This window comes from Erigeron canadensis, chromosome 2 (assembly GCF_010389155.1).
Source record: "Erigeron canadensis isolate Cc75 chromosome 2, C_canadensis_v1, whole genome shotgun sequence".
Taxonomy (NCBI): Eukaryota; Viridiplantae; Streptophyta; class Magnoliopsida; order Asterales; family Asteraceae; genus Erigeron; species Erigeron canadensis.
In genome coordinates this window covers 9,633,518-9,652,772 of record NC_057762.1, presented here as the reverse complement: position 1 = coordinate 9,652,772, position 19,255 = coordinate 9,633,518, and the positions used below count along the sequence as shown (strand labels likewise).

Sequence of the window (19,255 nt, the reverse complement as noted above, 5' to 3'; positions counted from 1 at the left end):
TATTAAAGAATTATTTTTGGTGTATGGTTGGAATCCCGAACCATAATTCAATGGTAATAGAATTTGTGATGTTGGATTTCAGGACTGATAAAGATGTTTCAAAATTTTAGTCGGGATACGTCTTCACTTTGAATGAAGACACGGTGGAATGCTTTGAACTAAAAGCAAACCACAGTTGCTATGTATGTGACATAGTCTGAGTATATTGTCGTCTCAGAGAAGACAACAATGAAGGTTGTCTGGATTAGAAAGTTTATTTTTAGATTTTAACATGATAATCCTCAAATAACACACCTATGGATCTGTACTATGATAATTCGGGAGCAATTATCATTGCCAATGAACCTGGGGTTCAAAAAGGTGCCAAACATTATCTAAGAAGATATCACTATGTTTGTGAGCAAATCGAATCGCGTGAAATTAAATTACTCAAAGTTCACACAGATTATAACTTAGCGGTTCCTTTTACAAAGGCATTGTCGAAGGGAAAGTTCACTAAGCATGCCGTTGGCATTGGTCTTAGATATTGCTAGTTATATCATGTAAATCTGTGATTGGTATTTGGAGAATGAGATGTTAAACAATTGTTATTTTCAATAAATGAATTTTTATACGCGGTATAAGTGGTTTCATTTTATAATAATTGTGTCCTATATTTGCATGTTTAGATCCATGAATATTTAAAATATTCTAAATGTTTATTGTCGATTAATTATATGAGAATATGATTAAAGTAAGACAATTGTGAGAGATTGGTGAAAATATTTAAGGAAATATTTTGAAGATGGTGGATTTCGTACCAAACTCACATGATATTCAAAAGGGAATATTAGACTTACCCTACATAACGAATTATTATTTTATGGATCGACATCATTAAATGAGATTCGTGAAATGATTACTTTATTTATCCTTTAACTTGACATACAAATAAGTTATGCATGTGTGGATTGCATTTTTAGATATAGTTCATAACTGTCCTGAACAAAGTAGTAATAAATGGCTATTTTTAGAAATCTTAAGAAATGACATGGCCAGACACTTGTAGTCAATATAGGATTTGTTCCGTCAATTTGCAACTGAAGTATGATACCATTTGGCGCCCTCATTAATTAATTTAAGATGTTTGTGTGACCACACCTAAATGAACTCAAGAGGAAGTCTTGATTAATTTGGTAAACTTGATTAATTGTAAGAATAAGAAACATAATCGTTAATTTATGAAATGACATTGATCCATATTCATAATTAACAAGGGTATCTGAACAAAGGGATATTAAAAACTAAATCATTTTTAATTGGCAAAATTTAATAAACTATTCTTAAATATTTTCGGGAGCATTGGCGTGTTGCTAGACGCTAACCAATGTTATTACTTTTATAAAATAACATGCTCAAGTGGGAGCTGTTGGAGTATGATCATGTTAATTATAAAACGTATGTCCGGAAATAATTTAAGCCTACAAGGTCACACGAAATGACACGGTAACTCTATATTATTAATCAGTGTATTAAAGTAATATATTAATTAATTTGATCACGAAATGATTAATAAACATTTATTAAATGTTAATTAAATAAATAATGTTTATTAATTAAAAAGGAATTAAAAGTTGGAGTTGGGCTAGGATTAAGGGGAAGGGGGGCCGAACCATCTAAGGGGTTTTAGGCCCTAAACTAAACTTGTCAATCAAGTTAAGTAACCTTAAACCTAAGCCTATAAATAGAAGATTAAAGTTAGTGGTTTTTCATAAGTTCACAAGGGAAAAACCTTAACTAAAAATCTCTCTCTCTTTTTCCGTTCGGCTGAAGCAAAGAAAACCACAAGAGGTTCGGGTTTTAGGGTTTCGACTTCAAGGGTTTAAGCAAAGGGTTATTTGTTCGTGATCTTAAAACATCCGAAGTCTGTTAGATTCTAATATCAAGTTAAAATTAAAAATCAAATACGTACATATTTTTGTTAGTCTGTTTACAAGTTGATTATCTTGAGTTCATAAAGAGAAATGAAAAAAGATGTCTCTGTATTTTTCTGATCCAGCCCCTTTTTGATATGTTACGCAACCGTCCCCCACCCACTAATTGAATAGGGATATCATTACAGAGCAAAAAAACTAGTGACAGAAATTGCAAAATTTGCAATACTCTTGCACATGAAAAGGAACTCAGACCTATATGCAAAGAAAAAGGTCATTAGCAAATGAAATTAGTAAACAAACGAAGCATACAAATTTTGGAAGGAAAGTTAAACGGCTAATTAATAATTAAGTTTTATGATTTAAATGCAAATACAATTCTTTGAGATTACAGGTAGTGCATTTTAATTTTCTGCTTGTTGAGAATGGCAATATGTAGTCAACAAAAGTTGAATCGAAAAGTTAATTCAAACGTAATAAAGTCAATAAATAAAGTCACGTCGGATTGTTATCAAAACATCTATTACCTATACTCAAAAATCAAAACATCATATATTAATATATATATTAGAAATAAATCTAGATCAGAAAAATAACACAACGTAAACCGCTAGCTCTTTCTTTTCAAGATTACCTGCCACACATCATTGGATAACATTCTTGTGGACTAGCTAGGCGATAAAAACTTTGCAAGTGGTGCTTAATTTAATTGAACAGTTCTATTACTTAACACTTAGCAACAGGAACACCCACGAAATAATACTAGACATACATTTCTTATAGTTTTATATAACCAGTGTGGTATGGTACGTTATTTCCTGTTGGTAAGGGTTAAGTAGCAGTGCTGCTCAATGAAGGACTTGTCAGAAGTTTGAGATTATTAGATTTCCAAAACATAGTCACATATATCATCATTTAACAAATGAATGTGAAAAATGATATGATTGAAGGAGGAGAAGAGGTGATGCTATATATATATAATCGTAGAATAGAATTACGCTTCTCATAATTAATTTCATGCAAGTAACTCAGGAATTTCAGAGCAAACTTCATGGAAATTTCGTAGGGCTTTAATTTGGTGCAAGTTTCTTGGAAAGTTCATGTATTTTTTATACTATTTGACTATACTTCAAACTTCTAAATAATTAAATAATACGAGTAGCATTTAGCCATTTAATGCGGTAGAAGAATATATAGTTTTGACGGTGTAGTTGATAATACTCTGTGTTTGGTCAAAAACATTCTCGATTTTATTTATAGTCTTAAATTTGATCTTTTAAGAATGTCAAAATTTGGGGTTTTTTTTTCTCTAAACACTTGTAACAACACATGATCAATATGTCATTTTGTAGGGTATATGCAAAGTGTCACCGTTATATAATGAAATTTCTCTGATATTGTATACTGATTGAATGTTTAAGAAAAAAAAGTTGATAACTAATTATTATATCCGCACGTTGCCAGGAAATATGTTTTTTACACGATAAAGTTTTGTACCTAAGCCCAAATTCTAAAACATACCACTAAATATGTAACAAATAATAATAAATAAATTATAAAAGAATAATAAGATGTATCAAAACGTAAATAATAACTATATTAATATTTTAAATGTTACATGAACGTAAAACATAACTATGATAAAAGTTATTATATATTTAAAAAAGTATCATATATATATATAAAGACGGATGGAAATAATCAAAACCAAATTTTTATAAGTAAAATCGTAACTGTGTGAAAAGTATTTGATAAAAACATTAGAAACCAAAAATTTAGTGTCAAGGATATGAAACTAAAACTTTGAGTGAGACAAAAGTGAAAAGATAAAATTTTTAAGGGGTTAAATAAAGATTGATAAAATTTATTATATGCTATAAATACTTCTACATTTCATGCTTATAGAACTTGTAAAATTATATAGGTTTTTAGTGTAAATATAATATTCTATCAACGATTTAGTTGGATGAGACATCAATTTAATAATAAGTAGATTATCGATTCAAATTCCAAATAACATAAATAAATTGGAGTTTTATGTTAAATCATGAGGTTTTGCTTATCTATATATGGTGAACTCTCTGTTGTGATTTGAAGATGATTGGGTAGTGTAACATCCCAAACTTTTCGGTTAACGGTTGACTTGTGTAGTTAGTCAACATCTTGCTTCTGTCAAGGCTATATGCGATTTAACGTGTATGTGTAATTAATGTGTCCCACGTGTATGTGTGTCTGTGTTAATGAGATGTGTTTTAATGTAAACGTGGTTTAATGTGCTTAAAATGTCTAGTGGTATTCCCGATTGATGAAATAAGCCGTAAATGAGATGTTTTAAAGTTGAAGGACTAAATGTGACAACTTAAAAAGTTATAGCTCCAGGTTTAGGGTCTCCGAATTATCAATATTCAGATTATACACACACCTCTCAAGAACCCTAGCCCCCATCCTTCAACCCTTTCGATTTCGTGTGATTCGATGAAGATTGCTGCAAGTTTTCGTGTCGTTACTCTCATCTACAGGTATAGTGAGTGATATTTCTTCCATTTGTTGTCATTTGATTCATATTTATTGATCGATTTTAGATCATATAAGTTGGGATAGATTCGGATTGCAAATCATAATCAATATCGTTGGTATTTGGGTGATTAAATGTCCCCATTTTCTTTGTAAATGATTTATGGATCAATGGATGATTATTTATCTTCAAATAGGCTTAAAAAGTGTCACTTTGGTGTTAAAAGTTGTTCATGGGGTTTGGAATGGAATGACAACCACTTCCAATTGGAAAAGATGGGGTTTTCCCGTTTTTGCAGTAGGTGCGGCGCACCTTTTGGGGTAATGCAGCGGACCTAGTTTTCTGAGGGGAAGTGTGGCTTAATGTGTCATCAGTAAGTGCGGCACACCATGAGGTAGGTATGGTGCACATTGTGATGCCGAGAAGGATGCGATGGAGAGTGCGTTATGAAGTGCGACACACCCTTACCTTTCCTCTTTATATTGCTTCAACTAGTGTGGCGCGCCATGGGTAGGGGTACAGCGCACCTAGCCTATTTTGTGCTAAGAATTCTTGTTTAATGATTAGCTCGTTCGTCATTCATTCTAGGTTTGCCGAGAGTACGTATCAAGCACCGTAAGCTTACTTTAAGTAGATCCCATATAAGGCAAGATACACAACTTTGACACGCTGAGGATTCAACAAACATAGTTTTGACATAATAACTCTGTCGAATGGTATTGCGTTTGCTTATGGGTATTCGGGATTACATAGGAGGTGATATGGGCTATGTAGATGCATATTGAAGCCTGAAATGCTCCCCCAATGATATCTAATGTTATGATATGATGCGAAATGCTAGAAATGTTTTAAGATGTTATGAAATACGATTTATGATGAACCATGATATGCAATGATAGTTTATATGCATTGACATACGATATATGATGAACAATGATATGCAATGAAAGATGATATGTAAGATATACGATAGGCAATGATATATGATGTGTATTGATATGAGATATGTGATGATGTACGTGATGTAACAATGTACGATTTGTAATGATGCTTAATATGTATATGTGCATGTGTGTATGTGAGATATGATGATTACATGGCTTGTACATCTAGTTCACTAGATTTTGTAAGTTGTCATGACACGTGCACGTTTAATGGCCCAAGCGTTAAAATGATGTGATGTGACATGATATGTGAGAAATGTTCGAGCTATTGATGTGAGAAGTATTAAGTTTAATCTGTAGTTGCCCTTGCCCAGCTGATGCGTAGATGTGGTTGCTTGGGGTGGCTCCTTGCAATATAGTTAACGTAAGATGAGTAACTTCGGGTAGGCCTAAGTAGCCACCAATGTATTTGAACATACGGACTACCCTTCGATCGTCTTTGCCTTTTCTTAATGACATTGATGGACCGGTGTAAGGCTTATCTATCTACTCGGGTGTGAGGTTCCCTGTATAGTCCTATCATTGCCTACACACAAACTTTCACCTAATGTGAGATTTGTGGCTTAAGTCACACATGATGTAATGTGAATGTGAGACATGATATGTGATGTGAACGTGAGATGTGATTTGTAATGTGGATAGGCACAATTAGGAATGAACATACTATTATTTTTAATGTAATGTGAGATGATGATATGCCATGATATGTGTCTTAATGATTATTATGTATTCTTTAACTAATTGAAATGGACAAATGTTTAATAAATTATGTGATATCTTACGTACCTAAATCGTTAGCTAATACTTACTCTTTCAAAATGTTTTGTGCCCTCAGGTTAGGATTAGTGAGTAGATAGACGTGGGAAGATGCAAGGTTTGGATAGATTGCAATGAAGATGATTCTAGTTTACCCATAGTTGCTTCTCATAATACATTTGACGTTTATTTAGATGCTATTGACTATGTAATTACCTTTGATGTCGATTGTATAATTTCACACAACCGTTGGATTTCCGTTTAAACTTATTGTGATGACATTGCTAGTAACATCACTTAATAAATGAACCAAACATGTCCTTTTGGTTGGTTTTTTAAAGTTTGTTTCAGCTATCTTTTGACACCGTTGGAAGAAATTTCTTGGAAATTCATGTTTTTAAACGACGAGTGTTACAGATAGTCGATGGCCCGTCTTTGCAGTTTAAAAGAAAAATGGACGACGTTTATCTAAAATAGTGAAGATATCGGCTATATATGAGAAAAGTGAATATGTGGCGTTAGATGTTTTTATGAATAGTTGACGGTGTATCTACAGTAATACTCTATATTTATTACTACACCGTTATCGCTAATGCCACTATCACCACCCGTCACTACCGCCGCATTGTGCGGATACCCTTCTCGTTTAAATAAAAAGAAACTAGGGTGAATATTCACTTTATACTTTGGATATGGAAAATTATTTTATACTCATTACATAGTCAAAGACCCACCATTTGACCCTTTTGTGGCCCAACGGAAGACGAAAGTCCATTGAGCGGTCTTTGAATTAATCCTTTCACGGGAAACCTATCTGGACTTTTTTACTTATGTAAAGTTAAATCAGTTCATTATAATTTCGACACAAAAAGAAAAGCGAAAGGGATAAACCGACGTGGCCAAGATCCTTGCCTCAAACAATCAAACCACGAGAACTTCGAGTAAAGATCTTCTGAGACAATGGCAAAAGTAAGAGAAGAGGGCGTTATTTAACAGTGGTAGGGGGTTCATCCTTACTTAGCATCACTTACACCAAACTAAAAAAAAAAAAGAAAAGACTGGTAGTTCATCGGGAGAGAGTGTTAGGTCAAATAAAGATTGTACGAATCCTGGAAATAAGATCAGAGAAATGAGTGGCGGCAAAGGAACTAGTAAAATATTGGATGCTTTGAAATCGAAATACAAAAGCCACAATGATCCTTCTGCTCATAAAGATAATAATAATACAATAAAATATTTGACTCCCCTTCAAGTATTTGGGAACCGGGAAGAGGTTGAAGAAGAACAAGATGATGAACCTCAGTCTTACGCTCTAACATCCACCAGTATGTTCCTCCATGATAATTTTGTATAATTATATATATATTAAAAACGATAAATACTCTTTAAAACTAACCTAAAAATCTTACGAGCACTAAAGTTAACAATCCTAAATTTAATATCTTGATTTTCCCACTTGTCTCATAAAACTACAAGTTGCTTTCATCAAATTGACCTGAACTCAGTATTTGCTATTTTGATTTATTTTTTACTTGTACTTGATACTAAAAATTAATCCAACTTTGTTATATATTATTAGATAATAATTTCGGGAAATGATCAGTGTAGCTACAACACGGTTTGCAGCCTCACAATCATTTCCCCCGTTTGAGTAATTGAAAATATAAATATAAAATTTCATGATATTGATATATATTGTACATACATGCAATAGTATTCAATTCTAAACATGTCTATTGTATAAATCGTATCTAACTTTCATGATATTGATATTGTATGTATCCGGATCAATAATGTGGCGTCTATATAAGCTACCACATCCGGTGCCATGTTGCAAGCTTTAAAATCCTGAGATGTATGCATTAAATAACAATACTTGAAAGTTGGATATTAAGTTTGGAAAAATATTAGGATAAAGGCCCTATAACTTGATCGAACTTTATAGGTAAAGTTGGATCAACTATAACCTTTAAAATCAATAGTCAAGATTTAAAGATAAAGTTTGAATCTTGACTCTTAATTTTAATCCAAAGGTTATAGTTGGTCCAACTTTACCTTTAAAGTTAGATTAACTTTATAGAATCCTTATCCTCTAAAGCCGGGGAGAGTAGAGCGTACTTGGCCCGATCTATATTCCCATGAGCACTTTTAAATTCTAACTTGGCCATCTCAAGGGGTTTTACCCATGGAGATTTTGAACTCTTCTCAAACCTTCGAGTTGTCTTACAATTACACGCCACATAGTAGGTGGTTTGTAAAATTGATTGAGGCTATAGTTAAATACATTCTCAAGCACTTATCCCTAAATAAATTGCAACACAGGTTAAAATGTAATTGCTCTAAACATTAAGTGCTGATTGACTAAACACTTTCGTTTGTATTTCTTGTGGCTTTATCTTTGAAGTTTTAGACACAGGTTGCAGATCAAAGAAGACAATATGAACTAGATGAAATTTTCTTGGCTTTGAAGATGGTGTGTGAGGATCAGAAGTTACCTCTAGCTCAGACTTGGACTCTGGCTGGATACAGCAGTGGTGTGGCCACTTCTGGGAATCTGGAAAAGGTCTGTAGTAGTTTCAATAAAAGTTACCTCTACCGTTCTATGGGACTTGAGCATGTGGGGATTCCATGAAGTCTGCCAACGGCAACACTTGGACAAATGGCAAGGAGTTGTTGGGAGGTCATTGTCATCTCATGGTTCATGTTATTGTGGAGATGTAACGAATCCCAGTGAAGACGAATACCCTCTGGTTCCATATGCGCGTGTGAATGGAATAACTAGTAGTTTAGCTGTCTATCTGAAAAGTCTTGAAACGGATGTTGAATATATTATCGAGTTTTTTTTGCCACCACATAGTGAAAACGAGGCAGACTTACAAAGCGTGGTGAAAAGATTGCTGTAAACAGTGAGACAGAAGATTAAGAATGCCTCTAGGGTGCAATTAGGTGTTATCTCATCCCCAGGAGTCATTGGGGGAGTTCCTCTTCATTGGATACCGGAATCTCCATCTTCTACTGAAAAAGTAGAGTCATCACAATTTTAACCAAGGAAAAAGAGGAAGAGAACCAACAAAACAATTAGTCACGAGGAAATCAGCAAACATTACGGAAAGACAATGGAGGACGCTGCACTTAGCCTTTTTGGTAAGTTCTTAATTCCTCGGTGATGTCAAATTTCACAATTTTAACCCATTTCACCTATAATGGGTTGATTTGGGTTCTTTTATATCCATAACTGGTTAAGCTGAAACTTTAAACTAAAAGGAAAGATGTCAAATGGATTCGATCAAGTCGGTCTTTTTTTATATCATTCAAATGCACCAACATTTTTTTTGTCACTTTGCAGAAAAGATTTATATTTATTATCATTGTAATTATATACACAGTATTTTGTAATCTCATTTAACAGATATAGTATATTCTTAAAAGTCAAAAATCAAATGTATATTTTTCCGGTTGGCCCACCTGCACTATTTTTTCCTAACCTGCTGGACCCATTCATTTTGCTACCTCCAGACTCCAGTGATGGAGCGGATCCAGTTTACAAGTAGGGTAAGCATTGAGCCCCCTCCACCGTGTATTGAAAACAGTAAGTTTATTGAAAATAGTAAGTTTATTGAAATAAAGGTGGTGTCAGAAGATATAGGGAATAAGTTTATTGAAAACAGTAAGTTTGCCTTGCCGAAAGGTTTCCCTAGTCAACCTGCTATTGAAAAAGAATTTGCTCAAAAATTAAACACCTTTTTCAGAAGCACACTACGAGTTGTAGGGCAAAACCATGACATGTTCAAACCTGCTATGAAGTCGAAGTTGAAGTAGCAGCTTAATATATCAATGGAACAGTCTTCAAAACACTCATCAAGTTGTGTTGAACATGAGATTAGGATACGGTTGGAAGACAAATTAATGATCGGGTCTATTTTACAATTTCACTATGAGGACAAGGTGTTGTTTGGGGGCGGGAGTAATGTTACGTCTCCATATTAATTATTATTATTAGTATTATTAGGAAAGTATTTAATTATTATTATTATTATTATTTAGTTAGCTTGTTAACGAAGGTATAGGATTAGTATAAATAGAATATTAGGGCTCTAATTCTGGAGTGTGGAATATTATTCAGAAGTTTATTGTTCTTGTTAGTTATTTTAGTTATTTTGAAAGTTTACTGGTTCTCGAATATCAGGCCATCTTATTGTTCTTATAATCTTATCATTTGATACAAGATTACAAGCCATTGGTTCGTATCAGAGAATTATATAGTTTCTACTTGATACTCTTAATTAATTGAATTCATTATTAGTTGCTATTTAAATGGTGTTTTAAGCTATTCAGGTTGTTATTTTGTTGTAGGTTAATAAGGTTATTAGTTTTGGCCCCATTGTGAAAGATTTCTGGATCCGCCACCATACACACTATATATGTGATATTTTTTTCCATCTAATATTATCATCTTTACTTTCTATATTGTATATATGTAGTTAGCAAGGAGTGATACCAAGGTGGCCGTATAAGACTGGCCCTGATAAGAGTGATAGTCTTCTAAAGCAGGATCAAACAGTTGTAGCCATCCATGCGTCTGAAGAAGCACATTCCCCGGTAATTGGTGCTTCTGGTGAACCATTAGATACTACTAATATACTTGATCGTGCCACTCTTATTGAACACGGTAAAAATAGTTCCACACTTGTACCCCATCAACAGGAACAAACAGATCATCTTGATCATTCTGCATAGTCTGACACAACCATCAGAGAGAAATATATCGAGAATATAGCAGCCAACTCGGTAGAAAATTTGATGATTAAGGCTACATACAGAGAAAATACTTTGAAATTTGCATTCAACCTTTCGATCTGATGGATTGGTAAAGTTGGAGGAGTTGGTTGCAGCAAGGTTTCGGCTAAAGCTTGGAAGCTTTAGCCTCTAATATGTAGACGAAGACGGTGACATGATATTAATTGCTTGTGACAGTGACTTAATGGATTCATTAACTGCTTTTAAACAACCAAACATTCAAACTCTGTTCAGAATGTGACAATTCGTAATTTATTAACGATGGGTTAGTCTTAATCTCGATCATTATTATAATTCGTTTAGTTTAGAGATTTTGACGTGGAAATTAATAGAAAATTGAACATTTGATATAGTTCAGTTAGACGTATCCTGATGACGTAGACTATTAGCTATTTAGACGAATGCCGAGTCTTGAAAATAACTTTAAATAAATATTTAAATGTTATGTATTGAACACAGTAAATAGACTGTCTAAACTTAATATTTCTAAAGTTTACTTTGACTAAATTTTATTGACTTGTCTTAACTTTAAATTATAAAGTTTTAGTCATACGGTATTTATCGTAAGCATTTTACCGAATAAAGGGTACAAAATATCTCAGAAATAGCCACTTGGGTCGGTCTTAGACTATGTGGAGGGAATAGAGACACCAAACACTTTCCCCCTTTTCTTCCTTTTGTCTGATCGATCACACCCACAAGAAAACACACACACAAAACACTCTTGACACTAAATTCAGTTTTGACAAGGAAATCAAAAGAGAAATTCAAAGGAAATAATCATCTTTCAATAATAATTAAGGTTTTGGTATCATCATCATCATCTTCTTCATTTTCTTCACTTATATCTTCAAGAACTTCAATTTTTGGTAAGTTGACTTATTTCTTCAAACTTTTGATTTGATTTAAATTCAATTAAAGGTTTGTTTCAGTTTTGTTAATGGAATTAGAAGCCTTTAAATTAAATGTAAATTTAGGGTTTTGATGATAAATGGAAATTTGGTTTGAAATGGGTCTTAAAATCAAAATGGTTAAATGGGTGAAATGGTTAGCGATATGGGTTGTTCCCAGGTCTATTGACCATAATTATACTTGTTATAATGAAAGGAATTGAATTGAAAATGATTTGGTTACGACAAATGGTCAAACACCGCACTTAAAACCCGTTTTCACGAATAGCAAGAGCACGGCGTTTGTGTCAAAGCACGACCTTTTACAGAGGCCGTCCTTTTTCAGAGCACGGCCCTTGTTGGGAGCACGGCCTTTGACAAGAGCCGTCCTCATCAGCAAAGGTCGTCCTCCTCCTGGAGTTTTTGTAACTTTTTTGTTTGGTTAGCCGTCGACTTCTAATGATCCAAAACTTATTTACTAGTCTTATATCATCATAAAAAGAGTATCAAACTTGTTAAAACACACATTTAAACACTTTGATTTTCCATCCAAATTTAGTGACAAAAGATGAACTTGAGTTATGATATAGACTAACTAGTAAGGTGTATATTATGGACACTTGGTAATGACAATGTCAATGACGTTAGTAACTTGAGTCAAATATATATTGAACATTAAATCACATTCTTGGTCATGGCATTCTAGGGTCTATAGCTAAGTAGTTGTACGTAGGATACTTGTCGTCGTGAGATTTGATCCTCGCCATTGGTACTCATATCCTAGGTTTTGGATAGATGTGGAGACTAGACTGCTCATTTTCTCAGACTGCTCATACTTTTAGCTCTTTGATCGCTAAGGTGAGTTTATGGCGCCCTTTTTCCTTTACTTTGGGCCTGAAAAGCATGTAATGTATACACGACCACTTTATAAATGATTTGTCTTTGTCTATGCCATGAGAATTTGGTAAATGAAATCATTTGTCTTATAATTGCCATGTAACGCCTGTCTGAAAATGTGTATACATATTTTATGAAAATTGATCTATTTGTCTTGACTTGTCATGTTATCGGCAGACTAAATTGTTCTTTGTGTTTGACGAACTAAAATGATCCCCCTTATGTAGTTTTACCATTATGAGATTTTAATGGTAGTCTTGTCAGTTTTTGCATCTGACTGTCTTGGTTCTGGTCCGTACCCCGTTGTAAACGGGAAATCCTGTACGAGGCATATTGGTCTTATTGTCGGACTTCGGTCTGTACAGTCATTATACATTTGTCGGACTTCATTCTGTACAGTCATTATATCTTTGTCAGACCTCAGTATGTACAATCATTATATCCTTGTTGGACTTCGGTCGGTATAGTCTTGTCTTTTATAACTACATATCATTGTGTGCTCACAATGATGACTAATCTTTTCGTCAAACACACTGTAAACTCGCCAACTATTTCAATAGTTGATCCTCTTAAATTTCATACTTTTCAGGTAACCAACAGTAAGTCTTGGATCATCTTGACATTATAGGGCCATTCTTTTGCTTTGGACGTATATTTAGCGTCAGACATTGGAGGACTATTATGTTCTTAGTTCTAATTGTACTAGACGGTCCAAATATTTATCTTGTATTAAGTGGGCCCATTTCCATATATGGATGACTTGTATCCGTATTCTGGGGTCCACATTTGAACGATTGTACTTGTATTAGACTTGTATTTGGTATTAAATGGATGTAATTTCTATTAGTCTATGGTTAGTACGCAATTATTTGTTAACCCTATATTTCCGCTACAACGGGGTGTCACACAGACTATTGGTTTGGCCAGTCGTCCATCATAGCCTTGATGCCTAACCCTAGCTTGTTTAACTATGATTACAAGCTATTATTTTGTCATTTTTATAAATGAGTTTATACATGTTTAGTAGACTCTAACATTGCAATAGTATCATAGTGACATTTAAAAAGGTGACGGTTCTATTCTTTACAAAAATCATGATACGTATTGCAAGATATTGCAATGATTTTTGGATTGTCTATATCTGAGCCAATGGATCTTTGACCTTGATCAGTTGTACCGCTTGTTTCTCCCCGAAGACCAATATTAAAGGCTGGTTAAGGGAAAGGTCATAAATCATAATAGCCACGTAGTAGGTGAAACCGTAATTGTGTACAGGTGAACTTGAGTCGGATATTGTGTATAGGCTATTGAGATCACCGGCTAAATCTATTATTTGTGGGGCCATGGGAATCTTTTGTAGATTCACTAATTTTATTATTTGTGGAGTATATGTTCTGCATGTTAGACAACATATATTAATTTTAGACTTTAGTATATTAGAGCACCCCCAAGGCCCCAATGGGGGCGTATTGCTCCGTATTTCACTTTTAATATGTTCCACATCATTTGTATTCGAGTGTATTGGTTTTGTATTCGAGAGAAGTGTGGTGGCTACCACGGAGCTTTGGTGTGGTTTTTCTTTTTCTAAATCGATTTGTATATATACATGTTTATGTGTATGTGTGTTTGAGTGTGTGTTTTGTGTATGTGTGTGCGTGTACGTGTACGTGTGCGTTTTCTGGCAGCACACCGGTGGGAGTCGACAAATTGAAGACCCATGTATATTTCTATATATTTATAATTTAGGGAATAACCAATATGCTTCCGGAAGCGCCTAACTTAGGTGCTTCCAAAGCAAAATGAGGGTTGCATGTGTCTTTTCATAAAAGCTGGAGGACCAGAAATATGAATTTATTTTACCATTTTGCTTTGGAAGCACCTAAGTTAGGTGCTTCCGGAATCATATTAGTTATCCCCATTTATTATTATATTTTATTTTGAACCTTATAGTTTTATATATATTACAATTTTGAACCCTATAGTTTCATATGTATTGCAAAACTATTTAAAATTTATTTATTTATTTATTATTATTATTTAGAGTGTAGAAAATAAATATTAGTTGTAAGTGTGAAGATAAATATGATAGAGTGTATCGGAATGTATTAGGCCGGTATTAGGTGTGAATTGAGGAAATGTTTTGGAATGAGATTTTGCTGATGTGACGGTGTATTGGGGTATATTCACCACGACCATTGGGAGTGCTCTAAGTTCATACCTATCTCTATTAATGTGTGTCGTGAAATATTAGTTGGTTGATGAAGATATGGTTGTGGGAATCCTAATGCGTATCCATTATCCTCTACAACCATATCATGTAATATGATATAATGTACTCTACATGATTCAGTTACGAATGGTTTAGCAGAAAGGTCACCGTGGTACTAAAGAATTCTTCTATGTATGTCATTGCAAGCATCTTATATATGTTGGAAATAATTATGATTCGTATTGTAAATATAATTAAAATATGATAATAATAATGTGTGCCTGACGATCTAGAGGACCTTGTAAGTGCAATAATGTTTGCCATTGATGTCGGGTTCCCAAAACAAGATGATTGTTCTTAGATGGAGATTAGAATTTGGGAGAGCACACACACAAGACTATGTGAAAGATTAGAAAGTTAAAATATAACCCATGAGTCTCTATTTATAATAAGAGAACTTACCATTTTAACCCCGGTGTTTATTGTGTGCTACATTAATCCCTGAACTTTCAATCATCTAATGGGAAGCCCTATAGTATGCCTTTAAGAGTAAATACGTCCATCGTATATTTACTAGACATAGGGATTTCAGTATCGTCAATTATCATATCACGAATGATAAACGATCAGTGACGATCACATTTAACGTGGTTCCAACATTATCCCACTTGACCAAGCGATCCTTTATCTATGAGTATTCAATAAGTCCGGCCGGGATAATACTCATTTTGTTTTAAACTGAAATCATAGTCAATAAGTACAGTCGTAGAGAAGAACATCAACTCGAGACCCCCACTAGTCAAACTATTACTCAAATTTAAAACTAATAAGCAATGATTGATGTGTCATATTTTATACCATTTCCCACGTGACTTTAGAACCAATTATTCGTCATTTTGATTGTTTTATATCCAACTTTCGATGCTTTGAAGGTGTGTTGAGTGTTTTCAGGTTGGAAATTGATTAGACGAATGAATTGGTCGATTTGATGAGTTAAGGAAGAAATGGGAGAAAGATTCGGGTGAAATCAAGCGAAAGATGAAGAAAACGAAATCTGGAAGTTGTAACTGCCGTTAGCCCAGTAACGGCCGTTACATAGGTGGTTTGTGGTTTCTCCTGTAACTGGCAGTTAGAGAACTAACGGCCGTTACATAGTAGTCAGTAGCTAGGTATTTCGTGTTCATAAATTTAAGACTAGAAAATACACATCAAGTTTTTGGCGCCGCTGCCGGGGACTTGAATTAAGTAATTGTTAATTTTGTGATTCGATCCTTCCTTGCATTCAATTGTGAGGAAGTTATTTGTTTTAATAGATAGATTCTATTTTCGTTTTAGTTTTATTCTTGTTAGTTTCTGGTGCGGTTAACGGTATTTCTTGTGGTGCTTGTGCAGGTGCTTTGTAGTTGATGAACACAAGAGCCTTTGGTAGACCTTTGCTTAGTCCTCAATCTAATCCAGGGAAAGCCAGACGACGCTTACTTAGATCAAACAATACGAAGCCCTCAAACACCGGAAACATAGACTCTAACACCGAAAACCGTGACCACCCGGACGTAGACTTGGATCAATATTACTGAAAAAGAGGTTCAACGTCCGAGGTGCGCTCAAGTCCTAAATTCTCCGAAGGTAGTGGGTTGTTCAAAACTGGTGATAGTTCAGGGGAAGAAGATAATCGGGATAAAACCGATCAACAGGATTTAACTGAGATTCCTAGAGAAAATCTTCAGGCAACTCAAACAGTTAGAGCCAGGAGAATGGGTGATAGAGAGCCAGTAAACCCCGATAACCGTCTTTACGGTGACCGTAGGAGAAATATCCCTACTAATAGGGGCACTCCTATTCGCCTTCCAACCACCGGAGTAAACTTTTCTCTTAAAGGAAGTCATTTGAAAAGTGTGGAGGAGGAGAAGTTCGATGGGGTGACGAATAATGATCCATATGGGCATTTGGAAAGGTTCGAGAAGATTTGTAGGTTCTATCACTATGGCGCGAACCAAGATGACAATGTGAAGCTTGAGCTTTTTTCACTCACTTTATGTGGAGGAGCTAAAGCATGATTAAAGGAGCAGCCAGATGATCTGTATACAACTTGGGATGAGCTTCGTGTTGGGTTCATTGATGAGTTCTACTCTATAAGGATTCAGAGACAGTTGGAGAATAAGATCCGATCATTCACTCAAGATCCGGGGGAAGATGTAGTAGATGCCTGGAAACGATATAAGGAGATGATCAGGAATTGCCCAGGAAACAATCTGAACACGGAAGTAGTGGTTGAGATCTTCTATGATGGGTTGCTAAAGAGAACTAGAAGGGAATTAGCCGGGGCATTTGGAGGTAGTTTGAATAATGTCACCCCGACTGAAGGATACAAAATCTTGGATGATATGGCCAAGGAGTTCTCTGATCGCGATGAGGTTGTAAGTAAGAGAACGAGTGGAAAGACTGTAGCGAAGTTGGAGAGTAGTGAAGAATCAAGCTTGGTTGCTGAAGTCAAAGCCCTCACAAAGCAGATGAACGAGAGGTTTGACAACCAAGATGTGAGATTCAAAAGCATTGAAAGGGATGTTAAGGTGATTGCTGATGGTTGTGACTACTGTGGGGACATGCATTATTCAGAAGATTGTCCGGATAAGCCAGCTCAGGAAGTTAACTATGTCTAGAATCAGCAAGGGAACTTCAGTCAGGGTACCGGTTATCAAAATCGGTCATCAGGTACTTCTTATCCTTCGTCTAATTTTAATGCTAATAATTCTGGTTTTAGTGGAAGCAGGTTTAGCAGGTTCAACAGTCAGCAAAATGCGAATTCGGAATTGAGAGACATCATGAAGGATTTGGTAGGCGCTCAGAAAGCTACCAGTGAGAAGATGGCCTCTCAATGGGATGCTATGACTACTAGGTTGGATGGATTGGCAAATAAGCTTGAGCAAAGTTTGAAGAGTACTCAAGCAACGTTTCAGGATATCGAGGCTAAGCTTGAAAGGCTAGGAACATCAAATAGGCAGCCCGGTACATTACCGAGCAATACCCAGCAGAATCCTAAGCCTCAGCAAAATAGCCAAGGATCAGGAGCCAAGTATAGCCACCCGAACGCTCGAAACGAGCAAGTCAACGCAATCACAACAAGAGCAGGTAACATTTACAATTCTGCAAACCCATGGCCTAATGATGTTACTCCTCTTGTGCAGGTTGATACCGATGGAACCGTTGATGATGAGATTGAGATAGAACCGGAACCCGCCGTGAAGACACCGGTCGTTCCATCCAAGACTGCTGAGAAGACTCCTGTTGAGAAACCACCAGTTAAACCGTATCAGCCAAAGATACCTTTTCCTCAATGATTGAGGAAAGCGAAGATAAAGGAAAATTTTAAAAAGTTTGTTGATTTAATTCAAAATGTTAACATAACTGTTCCTTTAGTTGATCTTCTTGCAGGTATGCCAAATTACGCAAAGTTTCTCAAAGATCTTGTTTCGGACAGGAAGAAGTTAGAAGAGACACAGACAACTGTACTGAGTGCCGAGGTGTCAGCTATCATCAAGAATGAGATTCCTCCTAAGCTTGAAGACCCAGGGAGTTTTCTTATCTCTTGTGCTTTTGGTGCTGTCTTGTATAAGGCATTAGCCGATTTAAGGGCTAGCATAAATCTAATGCCTTATTCTGTGTACAAAAGATTGTCTTTAGGTGATTTGACCCCTACCCGCATGAGCATTAGGCTAGCGGATCGTTCATTCCAATATCCCATGGGGATAGCGGAAAATTTGCAAATTAGGGTAGGTCATATGATATTCCTAGTAGATTTCGTTGTTCTTGAAATGGAGGCAGATATTAATGTCCCTCTAATTCTTGGTCGACCGTTCCTCATGACCGCGGATGCTATCATCCGTGTTAAAGCTAAGGAGATTTCCTTAGGGGTTGGCGATGACCGGGTTGTTTTTAATATTGATAGGGCTCTTAAGCATCCTTACTCATGTGATTAATCTTGTTTCAGGATCGATGTAGTCGAGGAAGAAGATGTTTTGGAAAAGGAGCTCATGGACTTTCTGGATATGGAGGGAGATGAAGCATTTCTAGCTTGTAGTGAAGAAGAACAAGAAATGGTTGGTGAAATGGTGCAAGAGATCATGGCGTCGAGTGTTGATGAAACGCCACCGGAAGATGACACTTTTGAAGAGATCACCGTTAATGATAGAAGACGAGTGCTAACTTCGGTGGAGAATCCTCCTACCGATTTGGAACTCAAACCACTTCCGGACCATTTAGAGTATGCTTATCTCGAAGGTACGTCTTTCTTGCCAGTTGTCATTTCCTCTTCACTTTTGGAGGATGAAAAGTCT

At 35.3% G+C, this 19,255-nt stretch overlaps 2 pseudogenes; both read left to right on the top strand.

Moving 5' to 3' along the window:
* Window positions 1-7,257: 7,257 nt before the first annotated feature.
* LOC122587674 lies at window positions 7,258-10,681 on the top strand (annotated as a pseudogene).
* On the top strand, window positions 9,654-11,166 carry LOC122587673 (annotated as a pseudogene).
* The last annotated feature ends 8,089 nt before the right edge of the window (window positions 11,167-19,255 follow it).